This window comes from Coregonus clupeaformis, chromosome 32 (genome assembly GCF_020615455.1).
Source record: "Coregonus clupeaformis isolate EN_2021a chromosome 32, ASM2061545v1, whole genome shotgun sequence".
Lineage (NCBI taxonomy): Eukaryota > Metazoa > Chordata > Actinopteri > Salmoniformes > Salmonidae > Coregonus > Coregonus clupeaformis.
Window position 1 is genome coordinate 2,827,512 of NC_059223.1, and position 21,171 is coordinate 2,848,682.

The following is a 21,171-nucleotide window of genomic DNA, read 5'->3' on the forward strand; positions in this document are numbered from 1 at the left end:
CTATCTAAATAATAATAAATAAATAAATACATTTCCCACATTTATTTAACCAGGTAAGCCAGTTGAGAACAAGTTCTCATTTGCAAGCAGCGTTCGATTGAAGAGCATGCATTTAGTTTTACTAGCGTTTAAGAGCAGTTGGAGGCTACGGAAGGAGTGTTGTATGGCGTTGAAGCTCGTTTGGAGGTTTGTTAACACAGTGTCCAATGAAGGGCCAGATGTATACAAAATGGTGTCGTCTGCGTAGAGGTGGATCTGAGAGTCACCAGCAGCAAGAGCGACATCATTGATATACACAGAGAATAGAGTCGGCCCGAGAATTGAACTCTGTGGCACCCCCGTAGAGACTGCCAGAGGTCCAGACAACAGGCCCTCCGATTTGATACATTGAACTCTGTCTGAGAAGTGGTTGGTGAACCAGGCGATGCAGTCATTTGAGAAACCAAGGCTATTTAGTCTGCCAATAAGAATGCGGTGATTGACGGAGTCGAAAGCCTTGGCCAGGTTGATGAAGACGGCTGCACAGTACTGTCTTTTATCGATCGCGGTTATAAATTGGGCTCAGACATCAAATTACCTTAGCATTAGATTTAGTTGTTTTTGTTCAATGCATAACCTGGTGCTGATCCTATAGGCATACCTCCTATGCTCCTACTGATGTAGGTCTCCATAACAAAGTATTCTTCGTACAAAGAAAAGAGGCAGAATGGGCACAGTTCGGAAATCCACAAGATCCACATTCCATGATTTCAGTCCACATGAACAAAAATGAACATATCCAATGTTGCATAATGTAGAACCCAAATTCTGAGAGGGGGCTGTGTTGGGGTGGAGAGAGGCAGAGGTCAGGTTGAAGCAGATGATGGCCAGACACACTACAGCCGAGCCCATTCCTCTTGGGAGACAGACTGTATATTTGAATGTTAAATCTGCATTTCAGCCAGGAAGAAAACTAGCAAAAAATGTCTAGTCCTTTTACTCAGAATGTCTGAACAGATGTGTAGCATTAGGAACAAACACCCCACTTTGAGTATTCCAGTAATATTGTTGAGGAAACATTAGAGGTATACTTTACTACCAGAACCATTAGTATGTATCATCTGGTCTGTTTTGGGTCTAGACACAGCTGTAACTATGTAATAGTGGTCACTGGTCTTCTCAATGGTGAAAGAACAACCTGTCCCTGTAACCACTCTGAGAACAGAATAACTCTTTAGCACCCCTGAACAACCATTACAAGACTAACACTGTACAACATAACTGTGAGGGTTTCTAATAAACAGCCATTTGATCCTGAGATGGTGTCACCTTTTTGGAAAAGTCACCTGTCTTCACCGACGCATGAACCAAGAGGTAGGTCTGTTACAGGAAGTATAAACTAACATGGCTATCTATATATATACAGGGAGTAGAAACTAACATGGCTATATACAGGGAGTAGAAACTAACATGGCTATATACAGGGAGTAGAAACTAACATGGCTTTATACAGGGAGTAGAAACTAACATGGCTATATACAGGGAGTAGAAACTAACATGGCTATATACAGGAAGTAGAAGCTAACATTGCTATATACAGGCAGTAGAAACTAACATGGCTAAATACAGGAAGTAGAAACTAACATGGCTAAATACAGGAAGTTGAAACTAACATTGCTATATACAGGGAGTAGAAACTAACATGGCTATTATATACAGGCAGTAGAAACTAACATGGCTATATACAGGGAGTAGAAACTAACATGGCTATATACAGGCAGTAGAAACTAACATAGCTATATACAGGGAGTAGAAACTAACATGGCTATATACAGGGAGTGGAAACTAACATGGCTATATACAGGGAGTAGAAACTAACATGGCTATATACAGGGAGTAGAAACTAACATGGCTATATACAGGGAGTAGAAACGAACATGGCTATATACAGGCAGTAGAAACGAACATGGCTATATACAGGGAGTAGAAACTAACATGGCTATATACAGGGAATATAAACTAACATGGCTATCTAAATATATACAGGGAGTAGAAACTAACATGGCTATATACAGGGAGTAGAAACTAACATGGCTATATACAGGGAGTAGAAACTAACATGGCTATATACAGGGAGTAGAAACTAACATGGCTATCTAAATATATACAGGGAGTAGAAACTAACATGGCTATATACAGGGAGTAGAAACTAACATGGCTATATACAGGGAGTAGAAACTAACATGGCTATATACAGGCAGTAGAAACTAACATTGCTATATACAGGGAGTAGAAACTAACATGGCTATATACAGGCAGTAGAAACTAACATGGCTATCTAAATATATACAGGGAGTAGAAACTAACATGGCTATACACAGGGATTAGAAACTAACATGGCTATATACAGGCAGTAGAAAAGAAACTAACATGGCTATATACAGGGAGTAGAAACTAGCATGGCTATATACAGGGAGTAGAAACTAACATGGCTATATACAGGAAGTAGAAACTAACAAGGCTATCTAAATATATACAGGGAGTAGAAACTAACATGGCTATATACAGGGAGTAGAAACTAACATGGCTATATACAGGGAGTAGAAACTAACATGGCTAAATACAGGGAGTAGAAACTAACATTGCTATATACAGGCAGTAGAAACTAACATGGCTATATACAGGGAGTAGAAACTAACATGGCTATATACAGGAAGTAGAAACTAACATGGCTATATACAGGAAGTACAAACTAACATGGCTATATACAGGGAATAGAAACTAACATGGCTATATACAGGGAGTAGAAACTAACATGGCTATATACAGGAAGTACAAACTAACATGGCTATATACAGGAAGTAGAAACTAACATGGCTATATACAGGAAGTACAAACTAACATGGCTATATACAGGGAATAGAAACTAACATGGCTATATACAGGGAGTAGAAGCTAACATTGCTATATACAGACAGTAGAAACTAACATGGCTAAATACAGGAAGTAGAAACTAACATGACTAAATACAGGAAGTAGAAACTAACATTGCTATATACAGGGAGTAGAAACTAACATGGCTATTATATACAGGCAGTAGAAACTAACATGGCTAAATACAGGAAGTAGAAACTAACATGGCTATATACAGGCAGTAGAAACTAACATGGCTATATACAGGAAGTAGAAACTAACATGGCTATATACAGGGAGTAGAAACTAACATGGCTATATACAGGGAGTACAAACTAACATGGCTATATACAGGGAATAGAAACTAACATGGCTATATACAGGGAGTAGAAACTAACATGGCTATATACAGGAAGTACAAACTAACATGGCTATATACAGGGAATAGAAACTAACATGGCTATATACAGGCAGTAGAAACTAACATGGCTATATACAGGGAGTAGAAACTAACATGGCTATATACAGGAAGTACAAACTAACATGGCTATATACAGGGAGTAGAAACTAACATGGCTATATACAGGGAGTAGAAGCTAACATTGCTATATACAGGCAGTAGAAACTAACATGGCTAAATACAGGAAGTAGAAACTAACATGGCTAAATACAGGAAGTAGAAACTAACATTGCTATATACAGGGAGTAGAAACTAACATGGCTATTATATACAGGCAGTAGAAACTAACATGGCTAAATACAGGAAGTAGAAACTAACATTGCTATATACAGGGATTAGAAACTAACATGGCTATATACAGGCAGTAGAAACTAACATGGCTATATACAGGGAGTAGAAACTAACATGGCTATATAAAGGGAGTAGAAACTAACATGGCTATATACAGGAAGTAGAAACTAACATGGCTATATACAGGCAGTAGAAACTAACATGGCTATATACAGGAAGTAGAAACTAACATGGCTATATACAGGGAGTAGAAACTAACATGGCTATATACAGGGAGTAGAAACTAACATGGCTATATACAGGCAGTAGAAATGAACATGGCTATATACAGGGAGTAGAAACTAACATGGCTATATACAGGGAATAGAAACTAACATGGCTATCTAAATATATACAGGGAGTAGAAACTAACATGGCTATATACAGGGAGTAGAAACTAACATGGCTATATACAGGGAGTAGAAACTAACATTGCTATATACAGGGAGTAGAAACTAACATGGCTATCTAAATATATACAGGGAGTAGAAACTAACATGGCTATATACAGGGAGTAGAAACTAACATGGCTATATACAGGGAGTAGAAACTAACATGGCTAAATACAGGCAGTAGAAACTAACATGGCTAAAATATATACAGGGAGTAGAAACTAACATGGCTATATACAGGGATTAGAAACTAACATGGCTATATACAGGCAGTAGAAAAGAAACTAACATGGCTATCTAAATATATACAGGGAGTAGAAACTAACATGGCTATATACAGGGAGTAGAAACTAACAAGGCTATCTAAATATATACAGGGAGTAGAAACTAACATGGCTATATACAGGGAGTAGAAACTAACATGGCTATATACAGGGAGTAGAAACTAACATGGCTAAATACAGGGAGTAGAAACTAACATTGCTATATACAGGCAGTAGAAACTAACATGGCTATATACAGGGAGTAGAAACTAACATGGCTATATACAGGAAGTAGAAACTAACATGGCTATATACAGGAAGTACAAACTAACATGGCTATATACAGGGAATAGAAACTAACATGGCTATATACAGGGAGTAGAAACTAACATGGCTATATACAGGAAGTAGAAACTAACATGGCTATATACAGGAAGTAGAAACTAACATGGCTATATACAGGAAGTAGAAACTAACATGGCTATATACAGGGAGTAGAAACTAACATGGCTATATACAGGGAGTAGAACTAACATTGCTATATACAGACAGTAGAAACTAACATGGCTAAATACAGGGAGTAGAAACTAACATGGCTAAATACAGGAAGTAGAAACTAACATTGCTATATACAGGGAGTAGAAACTAACATGGCTATTATATACAGGCAGTAGAAACTAACATGGCTAAATACAGGAAGTAGAAACTAACATGGCTATATACAGGCAGTAGAAACTAACATGGCTATATACAGGAAGTAGAAACTAACATGGCTATATACAGGGAGTAGAAACTAACATGGCTATATACAGGGAGTACAAACTAACATGGCTATATACAGGGAGTAGAAACTAACATGGCTATATACAGGGAGTAGAAACTAACATGGCTATATACAGGAAGTACAAACTAACATGGCTATATACAGGGAATAGAAACTAACATGGCTATATACAGGCAGTAGAAACTAACATGGCTATATACAGGGAGTAGAAACTAACATGGCTATATACAGGAAGTACAAACTAACATGGCTATATACAGGGAGTAGAAACTAACATGGCTATATACAGGGAGTAGAAGCTAACATGGCTATATACAGGCAGTAGAAACTAACATGGCTAAATACAGGAAGTAGAAACTAACATGGCTAAATACAGGAAGTAGAAACTAACATTGCTATATACAGGGAGTAGAAACTAACATGGCTATTATATACAGGCAGTAGAAACTAACATGGCTAAATACAGGAAGTAGAAACTAACATGGCTATATACAGGGAGTAGAAACTAACATGGCTATATACAGGCAGTAGAAACTAACATGGCTATATACAGGGAGTAGAAACTAACATGGCTATATAAAGGGAGTAGAAACTAACATGGCTATATACAGGAAGTAGAAACTAACATGGCTATATACAGGCAGTAGAAACTAACATGGCTATATACAGGGAGTAGAAACTAACATGGCTATATACAGGGAGTAGAAACTAACATGGCTATATACAGGGAGTAGAAACTAACATGGCTATATACAGGCAGTAGAAATGAACATGGCTATATACAGGGAGTAGAAACTAACATGGCTATATACAGGGAATAGAAACTAACATGGCTATCTAAATATATACAGGGAGTAGAAACTAACATGGCTATATACAGGGAGTAGAAACTAACATGGCTCCTATATACAGGGAGTAGAAACTAACATGGCTCCTATATACAGGGAGTAGAAACTAACATGGCTATCTATATACAGGGAGTAGAAACTAACATGGCTCCTATATACAGGGAGTAGAAACTAACATGGCTCCTATATACAGGGAGTAGAAACTAACATGGCTCCTATATACAGGGAGTAGAAACTAACATGGCTATCTATATACAGGGAGTAGAAACTAACATGGCTATATACAGGGATTAGAAACTAACATGGCTATATACAGGAAGTAGAAAAGAAACTAACATGGCTTAAATATATACAGGGAGTAGAAACTAACATGGCTATATACAGGGAGTAGAAACTAACATGGCTATCAATATATACAGGGAGTAGAAACTAACATGGCTATATACAGGGAGTACAAACTAACATGGCTATATACAGGAAGTAGAAACTAACATGGCTAATATATACAGGGAGTAGAAACTAACATGGCTATATACAGGAATAGAAACTAACATGGCTATATACAGGGAGTAGAAGCTAACATTGCTATATACAGACAGTAGAAACTAACATGGCTAAATACAGGAAGTAGAAACTAACATGACTAAATACAGGAAGTAGAAACTAACATTGCTATATACAGGGAGTAGAAACTAACATGGCTATTATATACAGGCAGTAGAAACTAACATGGCTAAATACAGGAAGTAGAAACTAACATGGCTATATACAGGCAGTAGAAACTAACATGGCTATATACAGGAAGTAGAAACTAACATGGCTATATACAGGGAGTAGAAACTAACATGGCTATATACAGGGAGTACAAACTAACATGGCTATATACAGGGAATAGAAACTAACATGGCTATATACAGGGAGTAGAAACTAACATGGCTATATACAGGAAGTACAAACTAACATGGCTATATACAGGGAATAGAAACTAACATGGCTATATACAGGCAGTAGAAACTAACATGGCTATATACAGGGAGTAGAAACTAACATGGCTATATACAGGAAGTACAAACTAACATGGCTATATACAGGGAGTAGAAACTAACATGGCTATATACAGGGAGTAGAAGCTAACATTGCTATATACAGGCAGTAGAAACTAACATGGCTAAATACAGGAAGTAGAAACTAACATGGCTAAATACAGGAAGTAGAAACTAACATTGCTATATACAGGGAGTAGAAACTAACATGGCTATTATATACAGGCAGTAGAAACTAACATGGCTAAATACAGGAAGTAGAAACTAACATTGCTATATACAGGGATTAGAAACTAACATGGCTATATACAGGCAGTAGAAACTAACATGGCTATATACAGGGAGTAGAAACTAACATGGCTATATAAAGGGAGTAGAAACTAACATGGCTATATACAGGAAGTAGAAACTAACATGGCTATATACAGGCAGTAGAAACTAACATGGCTATATACAGGAAGTAGAAACTAACATGGCTATATACAGGGAGTAGAAACTAACATGGCTATATACAGGGAGTAGAAACTAACATGGCTATATACAGGCAGTAGAAATGAACATGGCTATATACAGGGAGTAGAAACTAACATGGCTATATACAGGGAATAGAAACTAACATGGCTATCTAAATATATACAGGGAGTAGAAACTAACATGGCTATATACAGGGAGTAGAAACTAACATGGCTATATACAGGGAGTAGAAACTAACATTGCTATATACAGGGAGTAGAAACTAACATGGCTATCTAAATATATACAGGAGTAGAAACTAACATGGCTATATACAGGGAGTAGAAACTAACATGGCTATATACAGGGAGTAGAAACTAACATGGCTATATACAGGCAGTAGAAACTAACATGGCTATCTAAATATATACAGGGAGTAGAAACTAACATGGCTATATACAGGGATTAGAAACTAACATGGCTATATACAGGCAGTAGAAAAGAAACTAACATGGCTATATACAGGGAGTAGAAACTAACATGGCTATATACAGGGAGTAGAAACTAACATGGCTATATACAGGGAGTAGAAACTAACATGGCTATATACAGGGAGTAGAAACTAACATGGCTATATACAGGAAATAGAAACTAACAAGGCTATCTAAATATATACAGGGAGTAGAAACTAACATGGCTATATACAGGGAGTAGAAACTAACATGGCTATATACAGGGAGTAGAAACTAACATGGCTAAATACAGGGAGTAGAAACTAACATTGCTATATACAGGCAGTAGAAACTAACATGGCTATATACAGGGAGTATAAACTAACATGGCTATATACAGGAAGTAGAAACTAACATGGCTATATACAGGAAGTACAAACTAACATGGCTATATACAGGGAATAGAAACTAACATGGCTATATACAGGGAGTAGAAACTAACATGGCTATATACAGGAAGTACAAACTAACATGGCTATATACAGGGAATAGAAACTAACATGGCTATATACAGGGAGTAGAAACTAACATGGCTATATACAGGGAGTAGAAACTAACATGGCTATCTAAATATATACAGGGAGTAGAAACTAACATGGCTATATACAGGGAGTAGAAACTAACATGGCTATATACAGGGAGTAGAAACTAACATGGCTATATACAGGCAGTAGAAACTAACATTGCTATATACAGGGAGTAGAAACTAACATGGCTATATACAGGCAGTAGAAACTAACATGGCTATCTAAATATATACAGGGAGTAGAAACTAACATGGCTATACACAGGGATTAGAAACTAACATGGCTATATACAGGCAGTAGAAAAGAAACTAACATGGCTATATACAGGGAGTAGAAACTAGCATGGCTATATACAGGGAGTAGAAACTAACATGGCTATATACAGGAAGTAGAAACTAACAAGGCTATCTAAATATATACAGGGAGTAGAAACTAACATGGCTATATACAGGGAGTAGAAACTAACATGGCTATATACAGGGAGTAGAAACTAACATGGCTAAATACAGGGAGTAGAAACTAACATTGCTATATACAGGCAGTAGAAACTAACATGGCTATATACAGGGAGTAGAAACTAACATGGCTATATACAGGAAGTAGAAACTAACATGGCTATATACAGGAAGTACAAACTAACATGGCTATATACAGGGAATAGAAACTAACATGGCTATATACAGGGAGTAGAAACTAACATGGCTATATACAGGAAGTACAAACTAACATGGCTATATACAGGAAGTAGAAACTAACATGGCTATATACAGGAAGTACAAACTAACATGGCTATATACAGGGAATAGAAACTAACATGGCTATATACAGGGAGTAGAAGCTAACATTGCTATATACAGACAGTAGAAACTAACATGGCTAAATACAGGAAGTAGAAACTAACATGACTAAATACAGGAAGTAGAAACTAACATTGCCATATACAGGGAGTAGAAACTAACATGGCTATTATATACAGGCAGTAGAAACTAACATGGCTAAATACAGGAAGTAGAAACTAACATGGCTATATACAGGCAGTAGAAACTAACATGGCTATATACAGGAAGTAGAAACTAACATGGCTATATACAGGAGTAGAAACTAACATGGCTATATACAGGGAGTACAAACTAACATGGCTATATACAGGGAATAGAAACTAACATGGCTATATACAGGAGTAGAAACTAACATGGCTATATACAGGAAGTACAAACTAACATGGCTATATACAGGGAATAGAAACTAACATGGCTATATACAGGCAGTAGAAACTAACATGGCTATATACAGGGAGTAGAAACTAACATGGCTATATACAGGAAGTACAAACTAACATGGCTATATACAGGGAATAGAAACTAACATGGCTATATACAGGGAGTAGAAGCTAACATTGCTATATACAGGCAGTAGAAACTAACATGGCTAAATACAGGAAGTAGAAACTAACATGGCTAAATACAGGAAGTAGAAACTAACATTGCTATATACAGGGAGTAGAAACTAACATGGCTATTATATACAGGCAGTAGAAACTAACATGGCTAAATACAGGAAGTAGAAACTAACATTGCTATATACAGGGATTAGAAACTAACATGGCTATATACAGGCAGTAGAAACTAACATGGCTATATACAGGGAGTAGAAACTAACATGGCTATATAAAGGGAGTAGAAACTAACATGGCTATATACAGGAAGTAGAAACTAACATGGCTATATACAGGCAGTAGAAACTAACATGGCTATATACAGGAAGTAGAAACTAACATGGCTATATACAGGGAGTAGAAACTAACATGGCTATATACAGGGAGTAGAAACTAACATGGCTATATACAGGCAGTAGAAATGAACATGGCTATATACAGGGAGTAGAAACTAACATGGCTATATACAGGGAATAGAAACTAACATGGCTATCTAAATATATACAGGGAGTAGAAACTAACATGGCTATATACAGGGAGTAGAAACTAACATGGCTATATACAGGGAGTAGAAACTAACATTGCTATATACAGGGAGTAGAAACTAACATGGCTATCTAAATATATACAGGGAGTAGAAACTAACATGGCTATATACAGGGAGTAGAAACTAACATGGCTATATACAGGGAGTAGAAACTAACATGGCTATATACAGGCAGTAGAAACTAACATGGCTATCTAAATATATACAGGGAGTAGAAACTAACATGGCTATATACAGGGATTAGAAACTAACATGGCTATATACAGGCAGTAGAAAAGAAACTAACATGGCTATATACAGGGAGTAGAAACTAACATGGCTATATACAGGGAGTAGAAACTAACATGGCTATATACAGGGAGTAGACACTAACATGGCTATATACAGGGAGTAGAAACTAACATGGCTATATACAGGAAATAGAAACTAACAAGGCTATCTAAATATATACAGGGAGTAGAAACTAACATGGCTATATACAGGGAGTAGAAACTAACATGGCTATATACAGGGAGTAGAAACTAACATGGCTAAATACAGGGAGTAGAAACTAACATTGCTATATACAGGCAGTAGAAACTAACATGGCTATATACAGGGAGTATAAACTAACATGGCTATATACAGGAAGTAGAAACTAACATGGCTATATACAGTAAGTACAAACTAACATGGCTATATACAGGGAATAGAAACTAACATGGCTATATACAGGGAGTAGAAACTAACATGGCTATATACAGGAAGTACAAACTAACATGGCTATATACAGGGAATAGAAACTAACATGGCTATATACAGGGAGTACAAACTAACATGGCTATATACAGGGAATAGAAACTAACATGGCTATATACAGGGAGTAGAAACTAACATGGCTATATACAGGGAATAGAAACTAACATGGCTATATACAGGGAGTAGAAACTAACATGGATCTATATATATATATACAGTGAGTTCAAATAAACCTACCATTAAAATTATAGACTGATTATTTCTTTGTCAGTGGGCAAACGTACAAAATCAGCAGGGGATCAAATACTTTTTCCCCTCACTGTAGGGAGTAGAAACTAACATGGATCTATATATATACAGGGAGTAGAAACTAACATGGCTATCTATATACAGGGAGTAGAAACTAACATGGCTATCTATATACAGGGAGTAGAAACTAACATGGCTATCTATATACAGGGAGTAGAAACTAACATGGCTATCTATATACAGGGAGTAGAAACTAACATGGCTATATACAGGTTTGCCTGTTTTGCATGTTATTTTTGCATCAATACGTGTCACATATCAGTTTGCAAAAAATGTTTAAAAAAATATTTATATCATTGAGTTAATAAAGCCGCATACATTCCTGAATTCATGGACTCCTGGGCTCCCGAGTGGCGCAGTGGTCTAAGGCACTGCATCTCAGTGCTTGAGGCATCACTACAGACCCCCTGGATCGACTCCAGGCTGTATCACAACCGGCCATGATTGGGAGTTCCATAGGATGGTGCACAATTGGTCTGGGTTTGGTAGGTGTTGCCTAGTTAAATAAAAATAAGGCAGCTCCAGAATGCAGGGTAGAGCTTGAAAAACCAAGCCCCTTGGGTTACATTAGAAGTGCTCATCCAAGAAGGCTCAAGGTCATTGGCCCACAGGTCAAATCACGTTGCATCTACAGTAGCTTTGATTGGACTGATCAGGTCAACACCATACTTCATAAATCTTAGCTAGCAGTCATCATCATGAATCAAGTCGACAATGTACTGGCAAATCTTTTTTAATACTTGTCATATGAAGAAAATTAATGAAGAGAAATTATAGATAAAACGTAAATATTACACAACAAGTTGGAAATTGCAAATTCAACAATGAGTGGTTTGGAAGGAATCAGTGACTAACTGCAAGCATTGCAAAGCAATCAGTAGCCTGCTATTCAGTGGATTAGGTGTGTGGTCCCAAGTCTGGGTTTAAGGGTCTCTTTTCCAAGCTTAAAATGATAAACGTTCAACATTGGTCATGATGTCAATCCAGCATGATGTCTGCCTCGCTCAAAACAACTGAACTAGGAACTGGGAAATCTGACTTCAGTGAGTTCAAGACAAATGGGAACTTGGGAAAAAAAACGAGCTACAACTGGGAAAATACGTTTTGAACGGTCATCCAACTCGGAATTGTAAATCGGGAACTCGGGCCTCTTTCTAGAGCTACGACCTGAAGATCACTGGCGTCATCATGATTCGACCTTGTTTTTTTTTTAAACAAGTGAAACCATATATTGATTTGAGGTTCCTTCAAAAGGATTTTAGGAATAAAAAGGGGGGGGGGAATACTGCATGAAGTGTGATGCAAGAAAGCAGAGCAATAAAGAGACAACGGCACAAAATGTAGAAACCACAATCCCACTGCCGGCCTGGAAAAAGCTGCAGTTCCTTTTCTGATCACAAGATGGAAGCACAGACCTGAAACCCAACCATAATGTCCAAATTTCACCTTTGCCACATGGGTTACTGTACCAGCGGTGAGCAATAATTTTGTCTCGAGGGCCAGCCACATCGGGATTTCCAAATTCAGCGGAGGGCCGCAAATATATATATATTTTTTTTTAATCAGCGGAGGGCTGCACATTATTTTTTTAAAACAAAGTACAAAAAACACAGTGGTTTATGATCTTTTGTACCTAAAATGAAGAAAATCGGCGCAAAATTGTAGGAGTAGACCCTCCCGCAGCTGAGAGGCTTACGGTATTGTAATACAGCCTAGATAATTTACCGTTTTAGAGAATGCATTGTTCGATCTTAAAATTATCCTATAAACGTTATACTTTTAAACTAATAGCCTATCTTCCCGTGTCTAATGATTTATATTCCCGTGTTTATTATGTTCCTTAGTTGTCTGTCAATGTTGTGCAATGTTATAGCTATAGGAAACGTTTATGAATGAAGGATTTGCCGTTTATAATGCTTGAAATCCAACCGTTGGATCAATAAATGATTGTAGGCCTATGCTGCAAATGAGCGCTAACTAAACCTTAATGGTGCAATGCATCTGACTTGACTGTTGATAAGACTGAATGTGTCAATAATGTTTGAATGTATGTATTTATTTATTTGTTAGGGACTAAGTTATTCAAAATGTTAATTGTATCTATCCCTAACAGAGTAAGCTATTATTATCAAATATATATTATTAACTCTACTGACTAAAACTCTTATCGCCTAAATAACATCTAATAATATAAAGAAAGTCGTAACAGTTTTAGTTAAAAGCCCATCTTTTATTTAAGCAGACTTTAACACCTCTACACTACCAGGGGTCGGGAGGGAGAACCGGGAGGGGGCGGTTAGATCAGGTAGGTTACCCTGCCTGTCTAACGCCTCCTGCGGCCTCCTCTCCTGCGACGTCGGGACACCCTGGGGCGGCGGCGCCTTCGGACAGGGCGTCTGGAGGATCTGCGTGTTCTGGGCATTGTGATTGATGGATAAGAGTATTAGACGGGCCCGTGGTCCGTTTTATAGGGCTGGAGGGGGGCGGGAGTGACGTCATTATGGGATAAATGATGATGCAATAATTATTAATGACAGTTTACATTTAGAAAACTACTGTATTCAGTGACGTCATGGTAGCAGTGGCAGGATGACGCAATAGTGATATTTTTATATGTTGCAAATGTAAATGTAAATCGTGATCTGTCTTTGGCCAACCCAATGAACCCTGGTAGAAAAAAAGGTATTTATTAAATGGTCATTATTTTCCAAATGCACTGTACATGGTTATCAAAACCCCACGCCAGGGTAAGCCTAAATTAAACACAGCCCTTAGTTTCGATTGGAACAATTTCCCTGTTTGACCGCTAGGTTTTATCGGTATTATGACACCTCCACTGTGGGGCTCTCTATGTAGCCACCACAGCAAGTTGTGCATAAAGCAAGTAATTATACTCATCAAATGCTTGTATACAGTAGATTGCTATTAGAATGGGGTATTATAAAAGTAATTTCCCAAAGAATAAACTCAGTCAAACATTTCATCCTCTACGTATTTTATTGATCTCATAGAGAGAGAATGCTCTCTAAAATGGTGGATCTTCAGGAGCCCACTCCACCTGGATACCATGACAACCCTCAAGTGAATGACACTTGACAGGTTAGTTCCCACAGCCTGGTGGGCGGGACCAGAGAGACACATGGTTCAGAGGTTCAAGAGGCTCTACTCTAACACTCTCTTAGCGATGCCAGGAATTCCCCTAGCTAATTACCTAGGGAAGCTAGACACTGAACACACAGGCTTTAAGGTTGATAGGTCAGTCTACACAAACCACACTGGAGCTAAGTGGCTCTGTACGTGTGTAGACACATCTCTCTAAATATTCACATCTCTCTATCTAAATAAATTGGGCTCAGACATCAAATTACCTTAGCAATAGATTTAGTCGTTTTTGTCCAATGCATAACCTGGTGCTGATCCCATAGGCATACCTCCTATGCTCCTACTGATGTAGGTCTCCATAACAAAGTCTTCTTCGTACAAAGAAAATAGGTAGAATGGACACAGTTCGGAAATCCACAAGATCCACATTCCACGATTTCAGTCCACATGAACAAAAATGAACATATCCAATGTTGCATAATTGTTGCATAATGTAGAACCCAAATTCTGAGAGGGGGCTGTGTTGGGGTGGAGAGAGGCAGAGGTCAGGTTGAAGCAGATGGCCAGACACACTACAGCCGAGCCCATTCCTCTTGGGAGCCATACTGTCTGTGCTGGAATGTTCCTCAGGGGATCCTTACTTACTCTTGTTGTGTCAATGTGCACAAGCTGCCTGCAAAGATACAGCAACAGTCCAGCTTTATTTTTTATGCTGCATTGCGATACGAAATGACATCAGTTCTTGTTTGTGTTTGCTACGCAAAGGCCAAACATATTGGATTCATAAAGACGTTCATCTTAGATTTTGCTGACGCGATAAGTGTATTTTGTTTCCTCATAGAGGTGGCAATGACATTAGCATGTTTTGCTATCCAGGCAAGTCACATTGAGATAGTCAGATTAGCATGCTAGGCCTGTGACATACTGTAGCGATCCTCGCTATGTGAGCCACGTTACAATTCCCACCAAGTGGGTTATCCCTATTGGCGCGATGCGTAGGGTGTTTGCCTTTCACGTCAGAGACACAGGTTTGCTTCCCTGGCCCGCCATTGTGAACATTGGTGTCAGATGTGGGATGGCGGCTGTGAGGCCATCGGAACACACGGCCCGGACATGTGAGGGGGGCTGAGGTTAGTTGAAGCATTGGGAAGTGCCTTCCCGTTCGGAGGGGGCAGTGTAGCAATCCTCGATATACAAGTGAAGTGGGTTAACCCTATTGGCGTGATGCATAGGGTGTTTGCCTTTCACGGCAGAGATCGGGGTTGCTTCCCTGCCCCTCCGTTTGCTACAATACTGTGTTGATAATGAACATATAACAATTCTTGATACAGATTAATTCAAATAGAACCAATAACCATTCATCTACAGTGCTATGAAAAAGTATTTGCCCCCTTTCTAATTTTCTCTACTTTTGCATATTTGTGATACTGAATGTTATCAGATCTTCAACCAAAACCTAATATTAGATAAAGGGAACATAAGTGAACAAATAACACAACAATTACATATTTATGCCTGGTGAAAACCAAACTCTGCATTCCACAGTAAGAACATCATACCAAAGGTCAAGCATGGTGGTGGTGGTGTGATGGTTTGGGGATGCTTTGCTGCCTCAGGACCTGGACGACTTGCCTTAATAGAAGGAACCATGAATTCTGCTCTGTATCAGAGAATTCTACAGGAGAATGTCAGACCATCCGTCTGTGAGCTGAAGCTGAAGCGTAGCTGGGTCATGCAGCAAGACAATGATCCAAAACACACAATCAAGTCTACATGAAAATAGCTAAAAAGCAACAAATTGGACGTTTTGGAATGGCCTAGTCAAAGTCCAGACCTAATCCCAATTGAGATGTTGTGGCAGGACTTGAAACGAGCAGTTCATGCTTGAAAACCCACACGTCACTGAGTTAAAGCAGTTCTGCATGGAAGAGTGGGCCAAAATTCCTCCACAGCGACGTGAGAGACTGATCAACAACTACAGGTGTCACGCCCTGACTCTGGGGACTCTTATTTGTTGAGTCAGGGTGTGATTTTCTATGTTGTGTAGTTCTATGTTTTCATTCTAGTATGTCTAGATCTATGTTTGGCCGGGTGTGTTTCCCAATCAGAGCCAGCTGTCGCTCGTTGTCTCTGATTGGGGACCATACTTAGGCAGCCTATTGGCAATTAGGTGTTGTGGGATCTTGTTCCGTGTGAGGTTTGTTGTGTGTACCTTAGGACGTCATGTATCGTTGGTTTATTGTTTTGTTGTTGTGTTTATTAAGTTTAAAATAAACATGTATGCATATCACGCTGCGCCTTGGTCTGACCCGTCTATGAATGAACGTGACAACAGGAAGCATTTGGTTGGAGTCATTGCAGCTAAAGGTGGCACAACTAGTTATTGAGTGTAAGGGGGCAATTACTTTTTCACACAGGGGAATTGGGTGTTGCATAACTTTGTTTATGAAATAAATATGTAATTGTTGTTATTTGTTCACTTATGTTCCCTTTATCTAATATTAGGTTTTGGTTGAAGATCTGATAACATTCAGTATCACAAATATGCAAAAGTAGAGAAAATTAGAAAGGGGGCAAATACTTTTTCACAGCACTGTAGCTCTCCCCCATGATGAAGTGTAACCTGTAAACATTTCAGTATTTCACCCTGTTCCCTGTGATGTTGAAAGTAGGCCATATTGTGAGCCATGAGGTGTCATGACCTTGAGGTGGTGAGTGTCCAGGGGAGATTTCCATGGCTGACAGATGAAGAGGTTAAATTGTCATTGGGTTTGAGTCCTCCCAGACTTCTCTCTGGCAGTCTGGACCCCTGATGTGGAAGGTAAATGGGATCTCTGTCTCATTCTTCACGGCTGGATGAACGGTTCCTCTACTAACTCTCTCTCTCTCATTTCTGTTGCCATTTGAATTAAACTTGCACAATTCACAGATATACCTCAATATCATTACCTAGCATACTTTCCTCTTTCTAACATTAAACTTAGAATTACAAAAATCACTGGAACGTAGTGTCCTCTTCCCTCCAACTACAACAACCAGTTGTCCCTTCCTAAACCCACCTCTATACTACTGAGAGCAGAACTAGACCAATACCTGGAGATGGAGGAACATCCAATCTTCTAAAATGTGCTAATGCCATATCCATGTTCTCCCTGTTGCTAACGGCGATGCTAGTGAGTGTTTACAGGGAAAGAGCATTAGGGGTGGGCGCTCATGCTCCAGAGCACTGACTGGCCTACTCAACACTACACTATCACACCCAGAGGGACTGGTACTGGACACGGCTGCTGACCAAGTTGAGCTGACTAAACTGCTTGGAGTAACCCTGGATTGTAAACTGTCATGGTCAAAACATATTGATACAACAGCAGCTAAGATGGGGAGAAATCTGTCTACAATAAAGTGCTGCTCTGCCTTCTTAACAACACTATCAACAAGGCAGGTCCTACAGGCCCTAGTTTTGTTGCACCTGGACTACTGTTGAGTCGTGTGGTCAGGTGCCACAAAGAGGGACAGGGCAGCACGGCTGGTCCTTGGATGTACACAGAGAACTAACATTAATAATATGCATGCCAATCTCTCCTGGCTCGAATACTATTTGTATTTGTGAGAGGTATTGACATGTTAAACGCACCGAGCTGTACTGTGAAGCAACACAAACACAGGCACAGACACATGCATACACACACGATAACATATGCACTATACACACACATACAAGTGGATTTTGTGTTGTAGATATGTGGTAGTGGAGTAGAGGCCTGAGGGCACACACTTGTGTGTTGTGAAATCTGTTGTGAATGTGTTGTAATGTCTTTAAAATTGTATAACTGCCTTAATTTTGCTGGACCCCTGGAAGAGTAGCTGCTGCCTTGGCCATGGGATCTATAATAAATACAAATACAAAAACTCACTCTTGGCGCACTTCCATGCAGGATCTTTCTGTTTCCATCTACGCGGGCCGGCACCCGTGTCTCACCGGGCCATGGCTCCGGGCGGACCTGCTCTCACTTGGGGCCAAAGTCGGGCCACTGGTACTTTTCAGCTACTTAACAATGGCTAACTGTGGACTTTAACACCATCTCACAAAGCTACTGTTTCGATGATGCAGAGGTTGTTGATTCTGCTCTTAACAAGTCCTCACTGTCAGCCCTAGCTATGGAAACACAATTTCCCTAGTATAACAGAAGGGTGTATACGCTAGTGTAACGCAGGTGTTACAGTGGAAAAGCAGCATGTGTCTCCATAGCCGTCTAGAACGACACAGACAGCTTGTTGATGTCTATGCTGTGCCTCTGGGTCAAACAGCCAGCTAGTGTGTGTAAGTTCTTGCTGTCCCAGTATGGTGCGACCAACAGTTCCATACTATGACATACTACCACTGTGCTAACGGTGTCCTCCAAGAGGTTCAATATGGAGATGAAGGGTCTAGTTTCTGTGCAGCTTGCTCAGTCTCTCCTTGACAAAATGTCATAGATGTTGAGGATGAAGAGCATAAACATCTGAATGGATTATCATACGCTGATTTGAAATTTAAAAACGTTGTCTTGCTTGAACCGTAGATGTTGGACCAAATTCAGTAATAACAGAACACACCTGGCAACCTACATTTTCTGGATGTTTTCACGCACAGGAAAGGATGGTGCTTGTTCTCAATTAATGTCATTTGCACACATTTTGTTGTAAAAGGATCTCAAATGGTTTCAGGTTGTTGTAGTTGGTTTCAGATTTGTGTGTGTGTGTGAGTGCATGTGGGCATATGTGTGTGTGTGTGTGTGTGTGTGTGTGTGTGTGTGTGTGTGTGTGTGTGTGTGTGTGTGTGTGTGTGTGTGTGTGTGTGTGTGCGTGCGTGCGCGTGTGTGCGTGTGTGTCCATCCTGACTGACCTCTAAAAACAGATAATGTGAAACACCTGAGATGCTACAGGGGAATCTCAGCTCCTAGGAAGAACTCCCAAACAGCCATGGTAACATACAGTGCTGATAAACAGACCAGGTAAATGAACCCAGTAAATGGAACAGTGTGTGTGTGTGTGTGTGTGGGGGGGTTTACACCTCATATGAGTGTTTGTTGTGTGTACAAAGCCTTGGCCGTAGCAGAGAGCCAGGCTTGGTACCCTCTGGTGAGCGTTCTCATGATGAGAGGGTATTGGTGAGCTCCATGTAGGGCAGATTCAACCCTGGCTCATAAGCATATCACCCTCAGCCAGGTCTACAGAACCGTATCACATGGGATTGGAAAACATCTGCCTGTGTGCTTTATCTTGGCATTCTCCACGGCCAACATGTACTCAATGCCATGACAGAGGGCATTACCCATGCAATGCTGGCAGCAAGTCTCTAAACAACTGTCCTGTTTCCTTTCAGATGGGTACTTTCACTGTTTTTGGAGAATGAATGCGTGGTTAAAATCACTCACTTATTCACATGTAAAATCTTCCCTACCCTCCTTTGTTGTGTGTTACTCTGCAGCGCTCTATTTCTCTAATGGAGTTTGCCTGCCAAGGCGGCGAGTGGTCCCACTCTTGTGTGGTTTATGGGGACAGTAGTAAACCTTAATGGGATTGTCTATCTGGGCAGCTAGGCACTCCTGGTGAAATATGACCGTCGGGTGTGGACGGGCACATGACGCCAGAGGCGGGAGACTGTCTCCATGGTGGCACGGCGCCAAGTGGAGCAAATCTCAGAGCAACGGGGCCCTCGGCCAACGATGCCATGGCAGTGCCCGTCTCTCTCGCCCATTCTGAAGTGCATGGCACAACAGACAGTGGTTTAAACAGTTACGTCTCAAATGACACCCTATTCCCTATTTTCATATATTTTGTTTTATTATTATTTTTATTTAACCTTTATTTAACTAGAGAAGTCAGTTAAGAAGACATTCTTATTTACAATGACGGCCTACCAAAAGGCAAAAGGCCTCCTGCAGGGACGGGGGCTGGGATATATTTGTTTTATGTAGGACAAAACACACATCACGACAAGAGAGACACCACAACACTACATAAAGAGAGACCGAAGACAACAACACAGCATGGTAGCAACACATGACAACAACATGGTAGCAACACAACATGGCAGCAGCACAACATGGTAGCAGCACAAAACATGGTACAAACATTACTGGGCACAGACAACAGCATCAAGGGCAAGACGGTAGAGACAACAATACATTATGCGAAGCAGCCACACGTGTCAGTAAGAGTGTCCATGATTGAGTCTTTGAATGAAGAGATAAATAAAACTGTCCAGTTTGAGTGGTTTTTGCAGCTCGTTCCAGTCGCTAACTGCAGTGAACTGAAAAGAGGAGCAACCCAGGGATGTGTGTGCTTTGGGGACCTTTAACAGAATGTGACAGTATGAGGTGACTACCTCAAGCTCTTAACCCTTAGAGGTAGTAATCACACCGGTGGGGAGAGGGGCATTCTTCTTACCGAACAAGGTTAAGGGCAGAGAAAGCTTGTTGGACACTAAGAAAGCTTTGTTGTAGAGCATTTATCACAAAATCCGGGGGCCAGCTGAGTATAAGAATGTATCA

At 39.7% G+C, this 21,171-nt stretch overlaps 1 protein-coding gene across 1 annotated transcript in view; it reads left to right on the top strand.

The window, feature by feature from the left end:
- The window catches only part of LOC121548157 (GRAM domain-containing protein 2A), a 44,906-nt gene extending 43,683 nt beyond the window's left edge, over positions 1 to 1,223 (top strand). Inside the window, exon 13 of the transcript XR_006657708.1 lies at positions 1,065 to 1,223. The gene's annotated coding sequence lies outside the window, so the exon portion shown is untranslated. The remainder of the gene's footprint in view (positions 1 to 1,064) is intronic.
- The last annotated feature ends 19,948 nt before the right edge of the window (positions 1,224 to 21,171 follow it).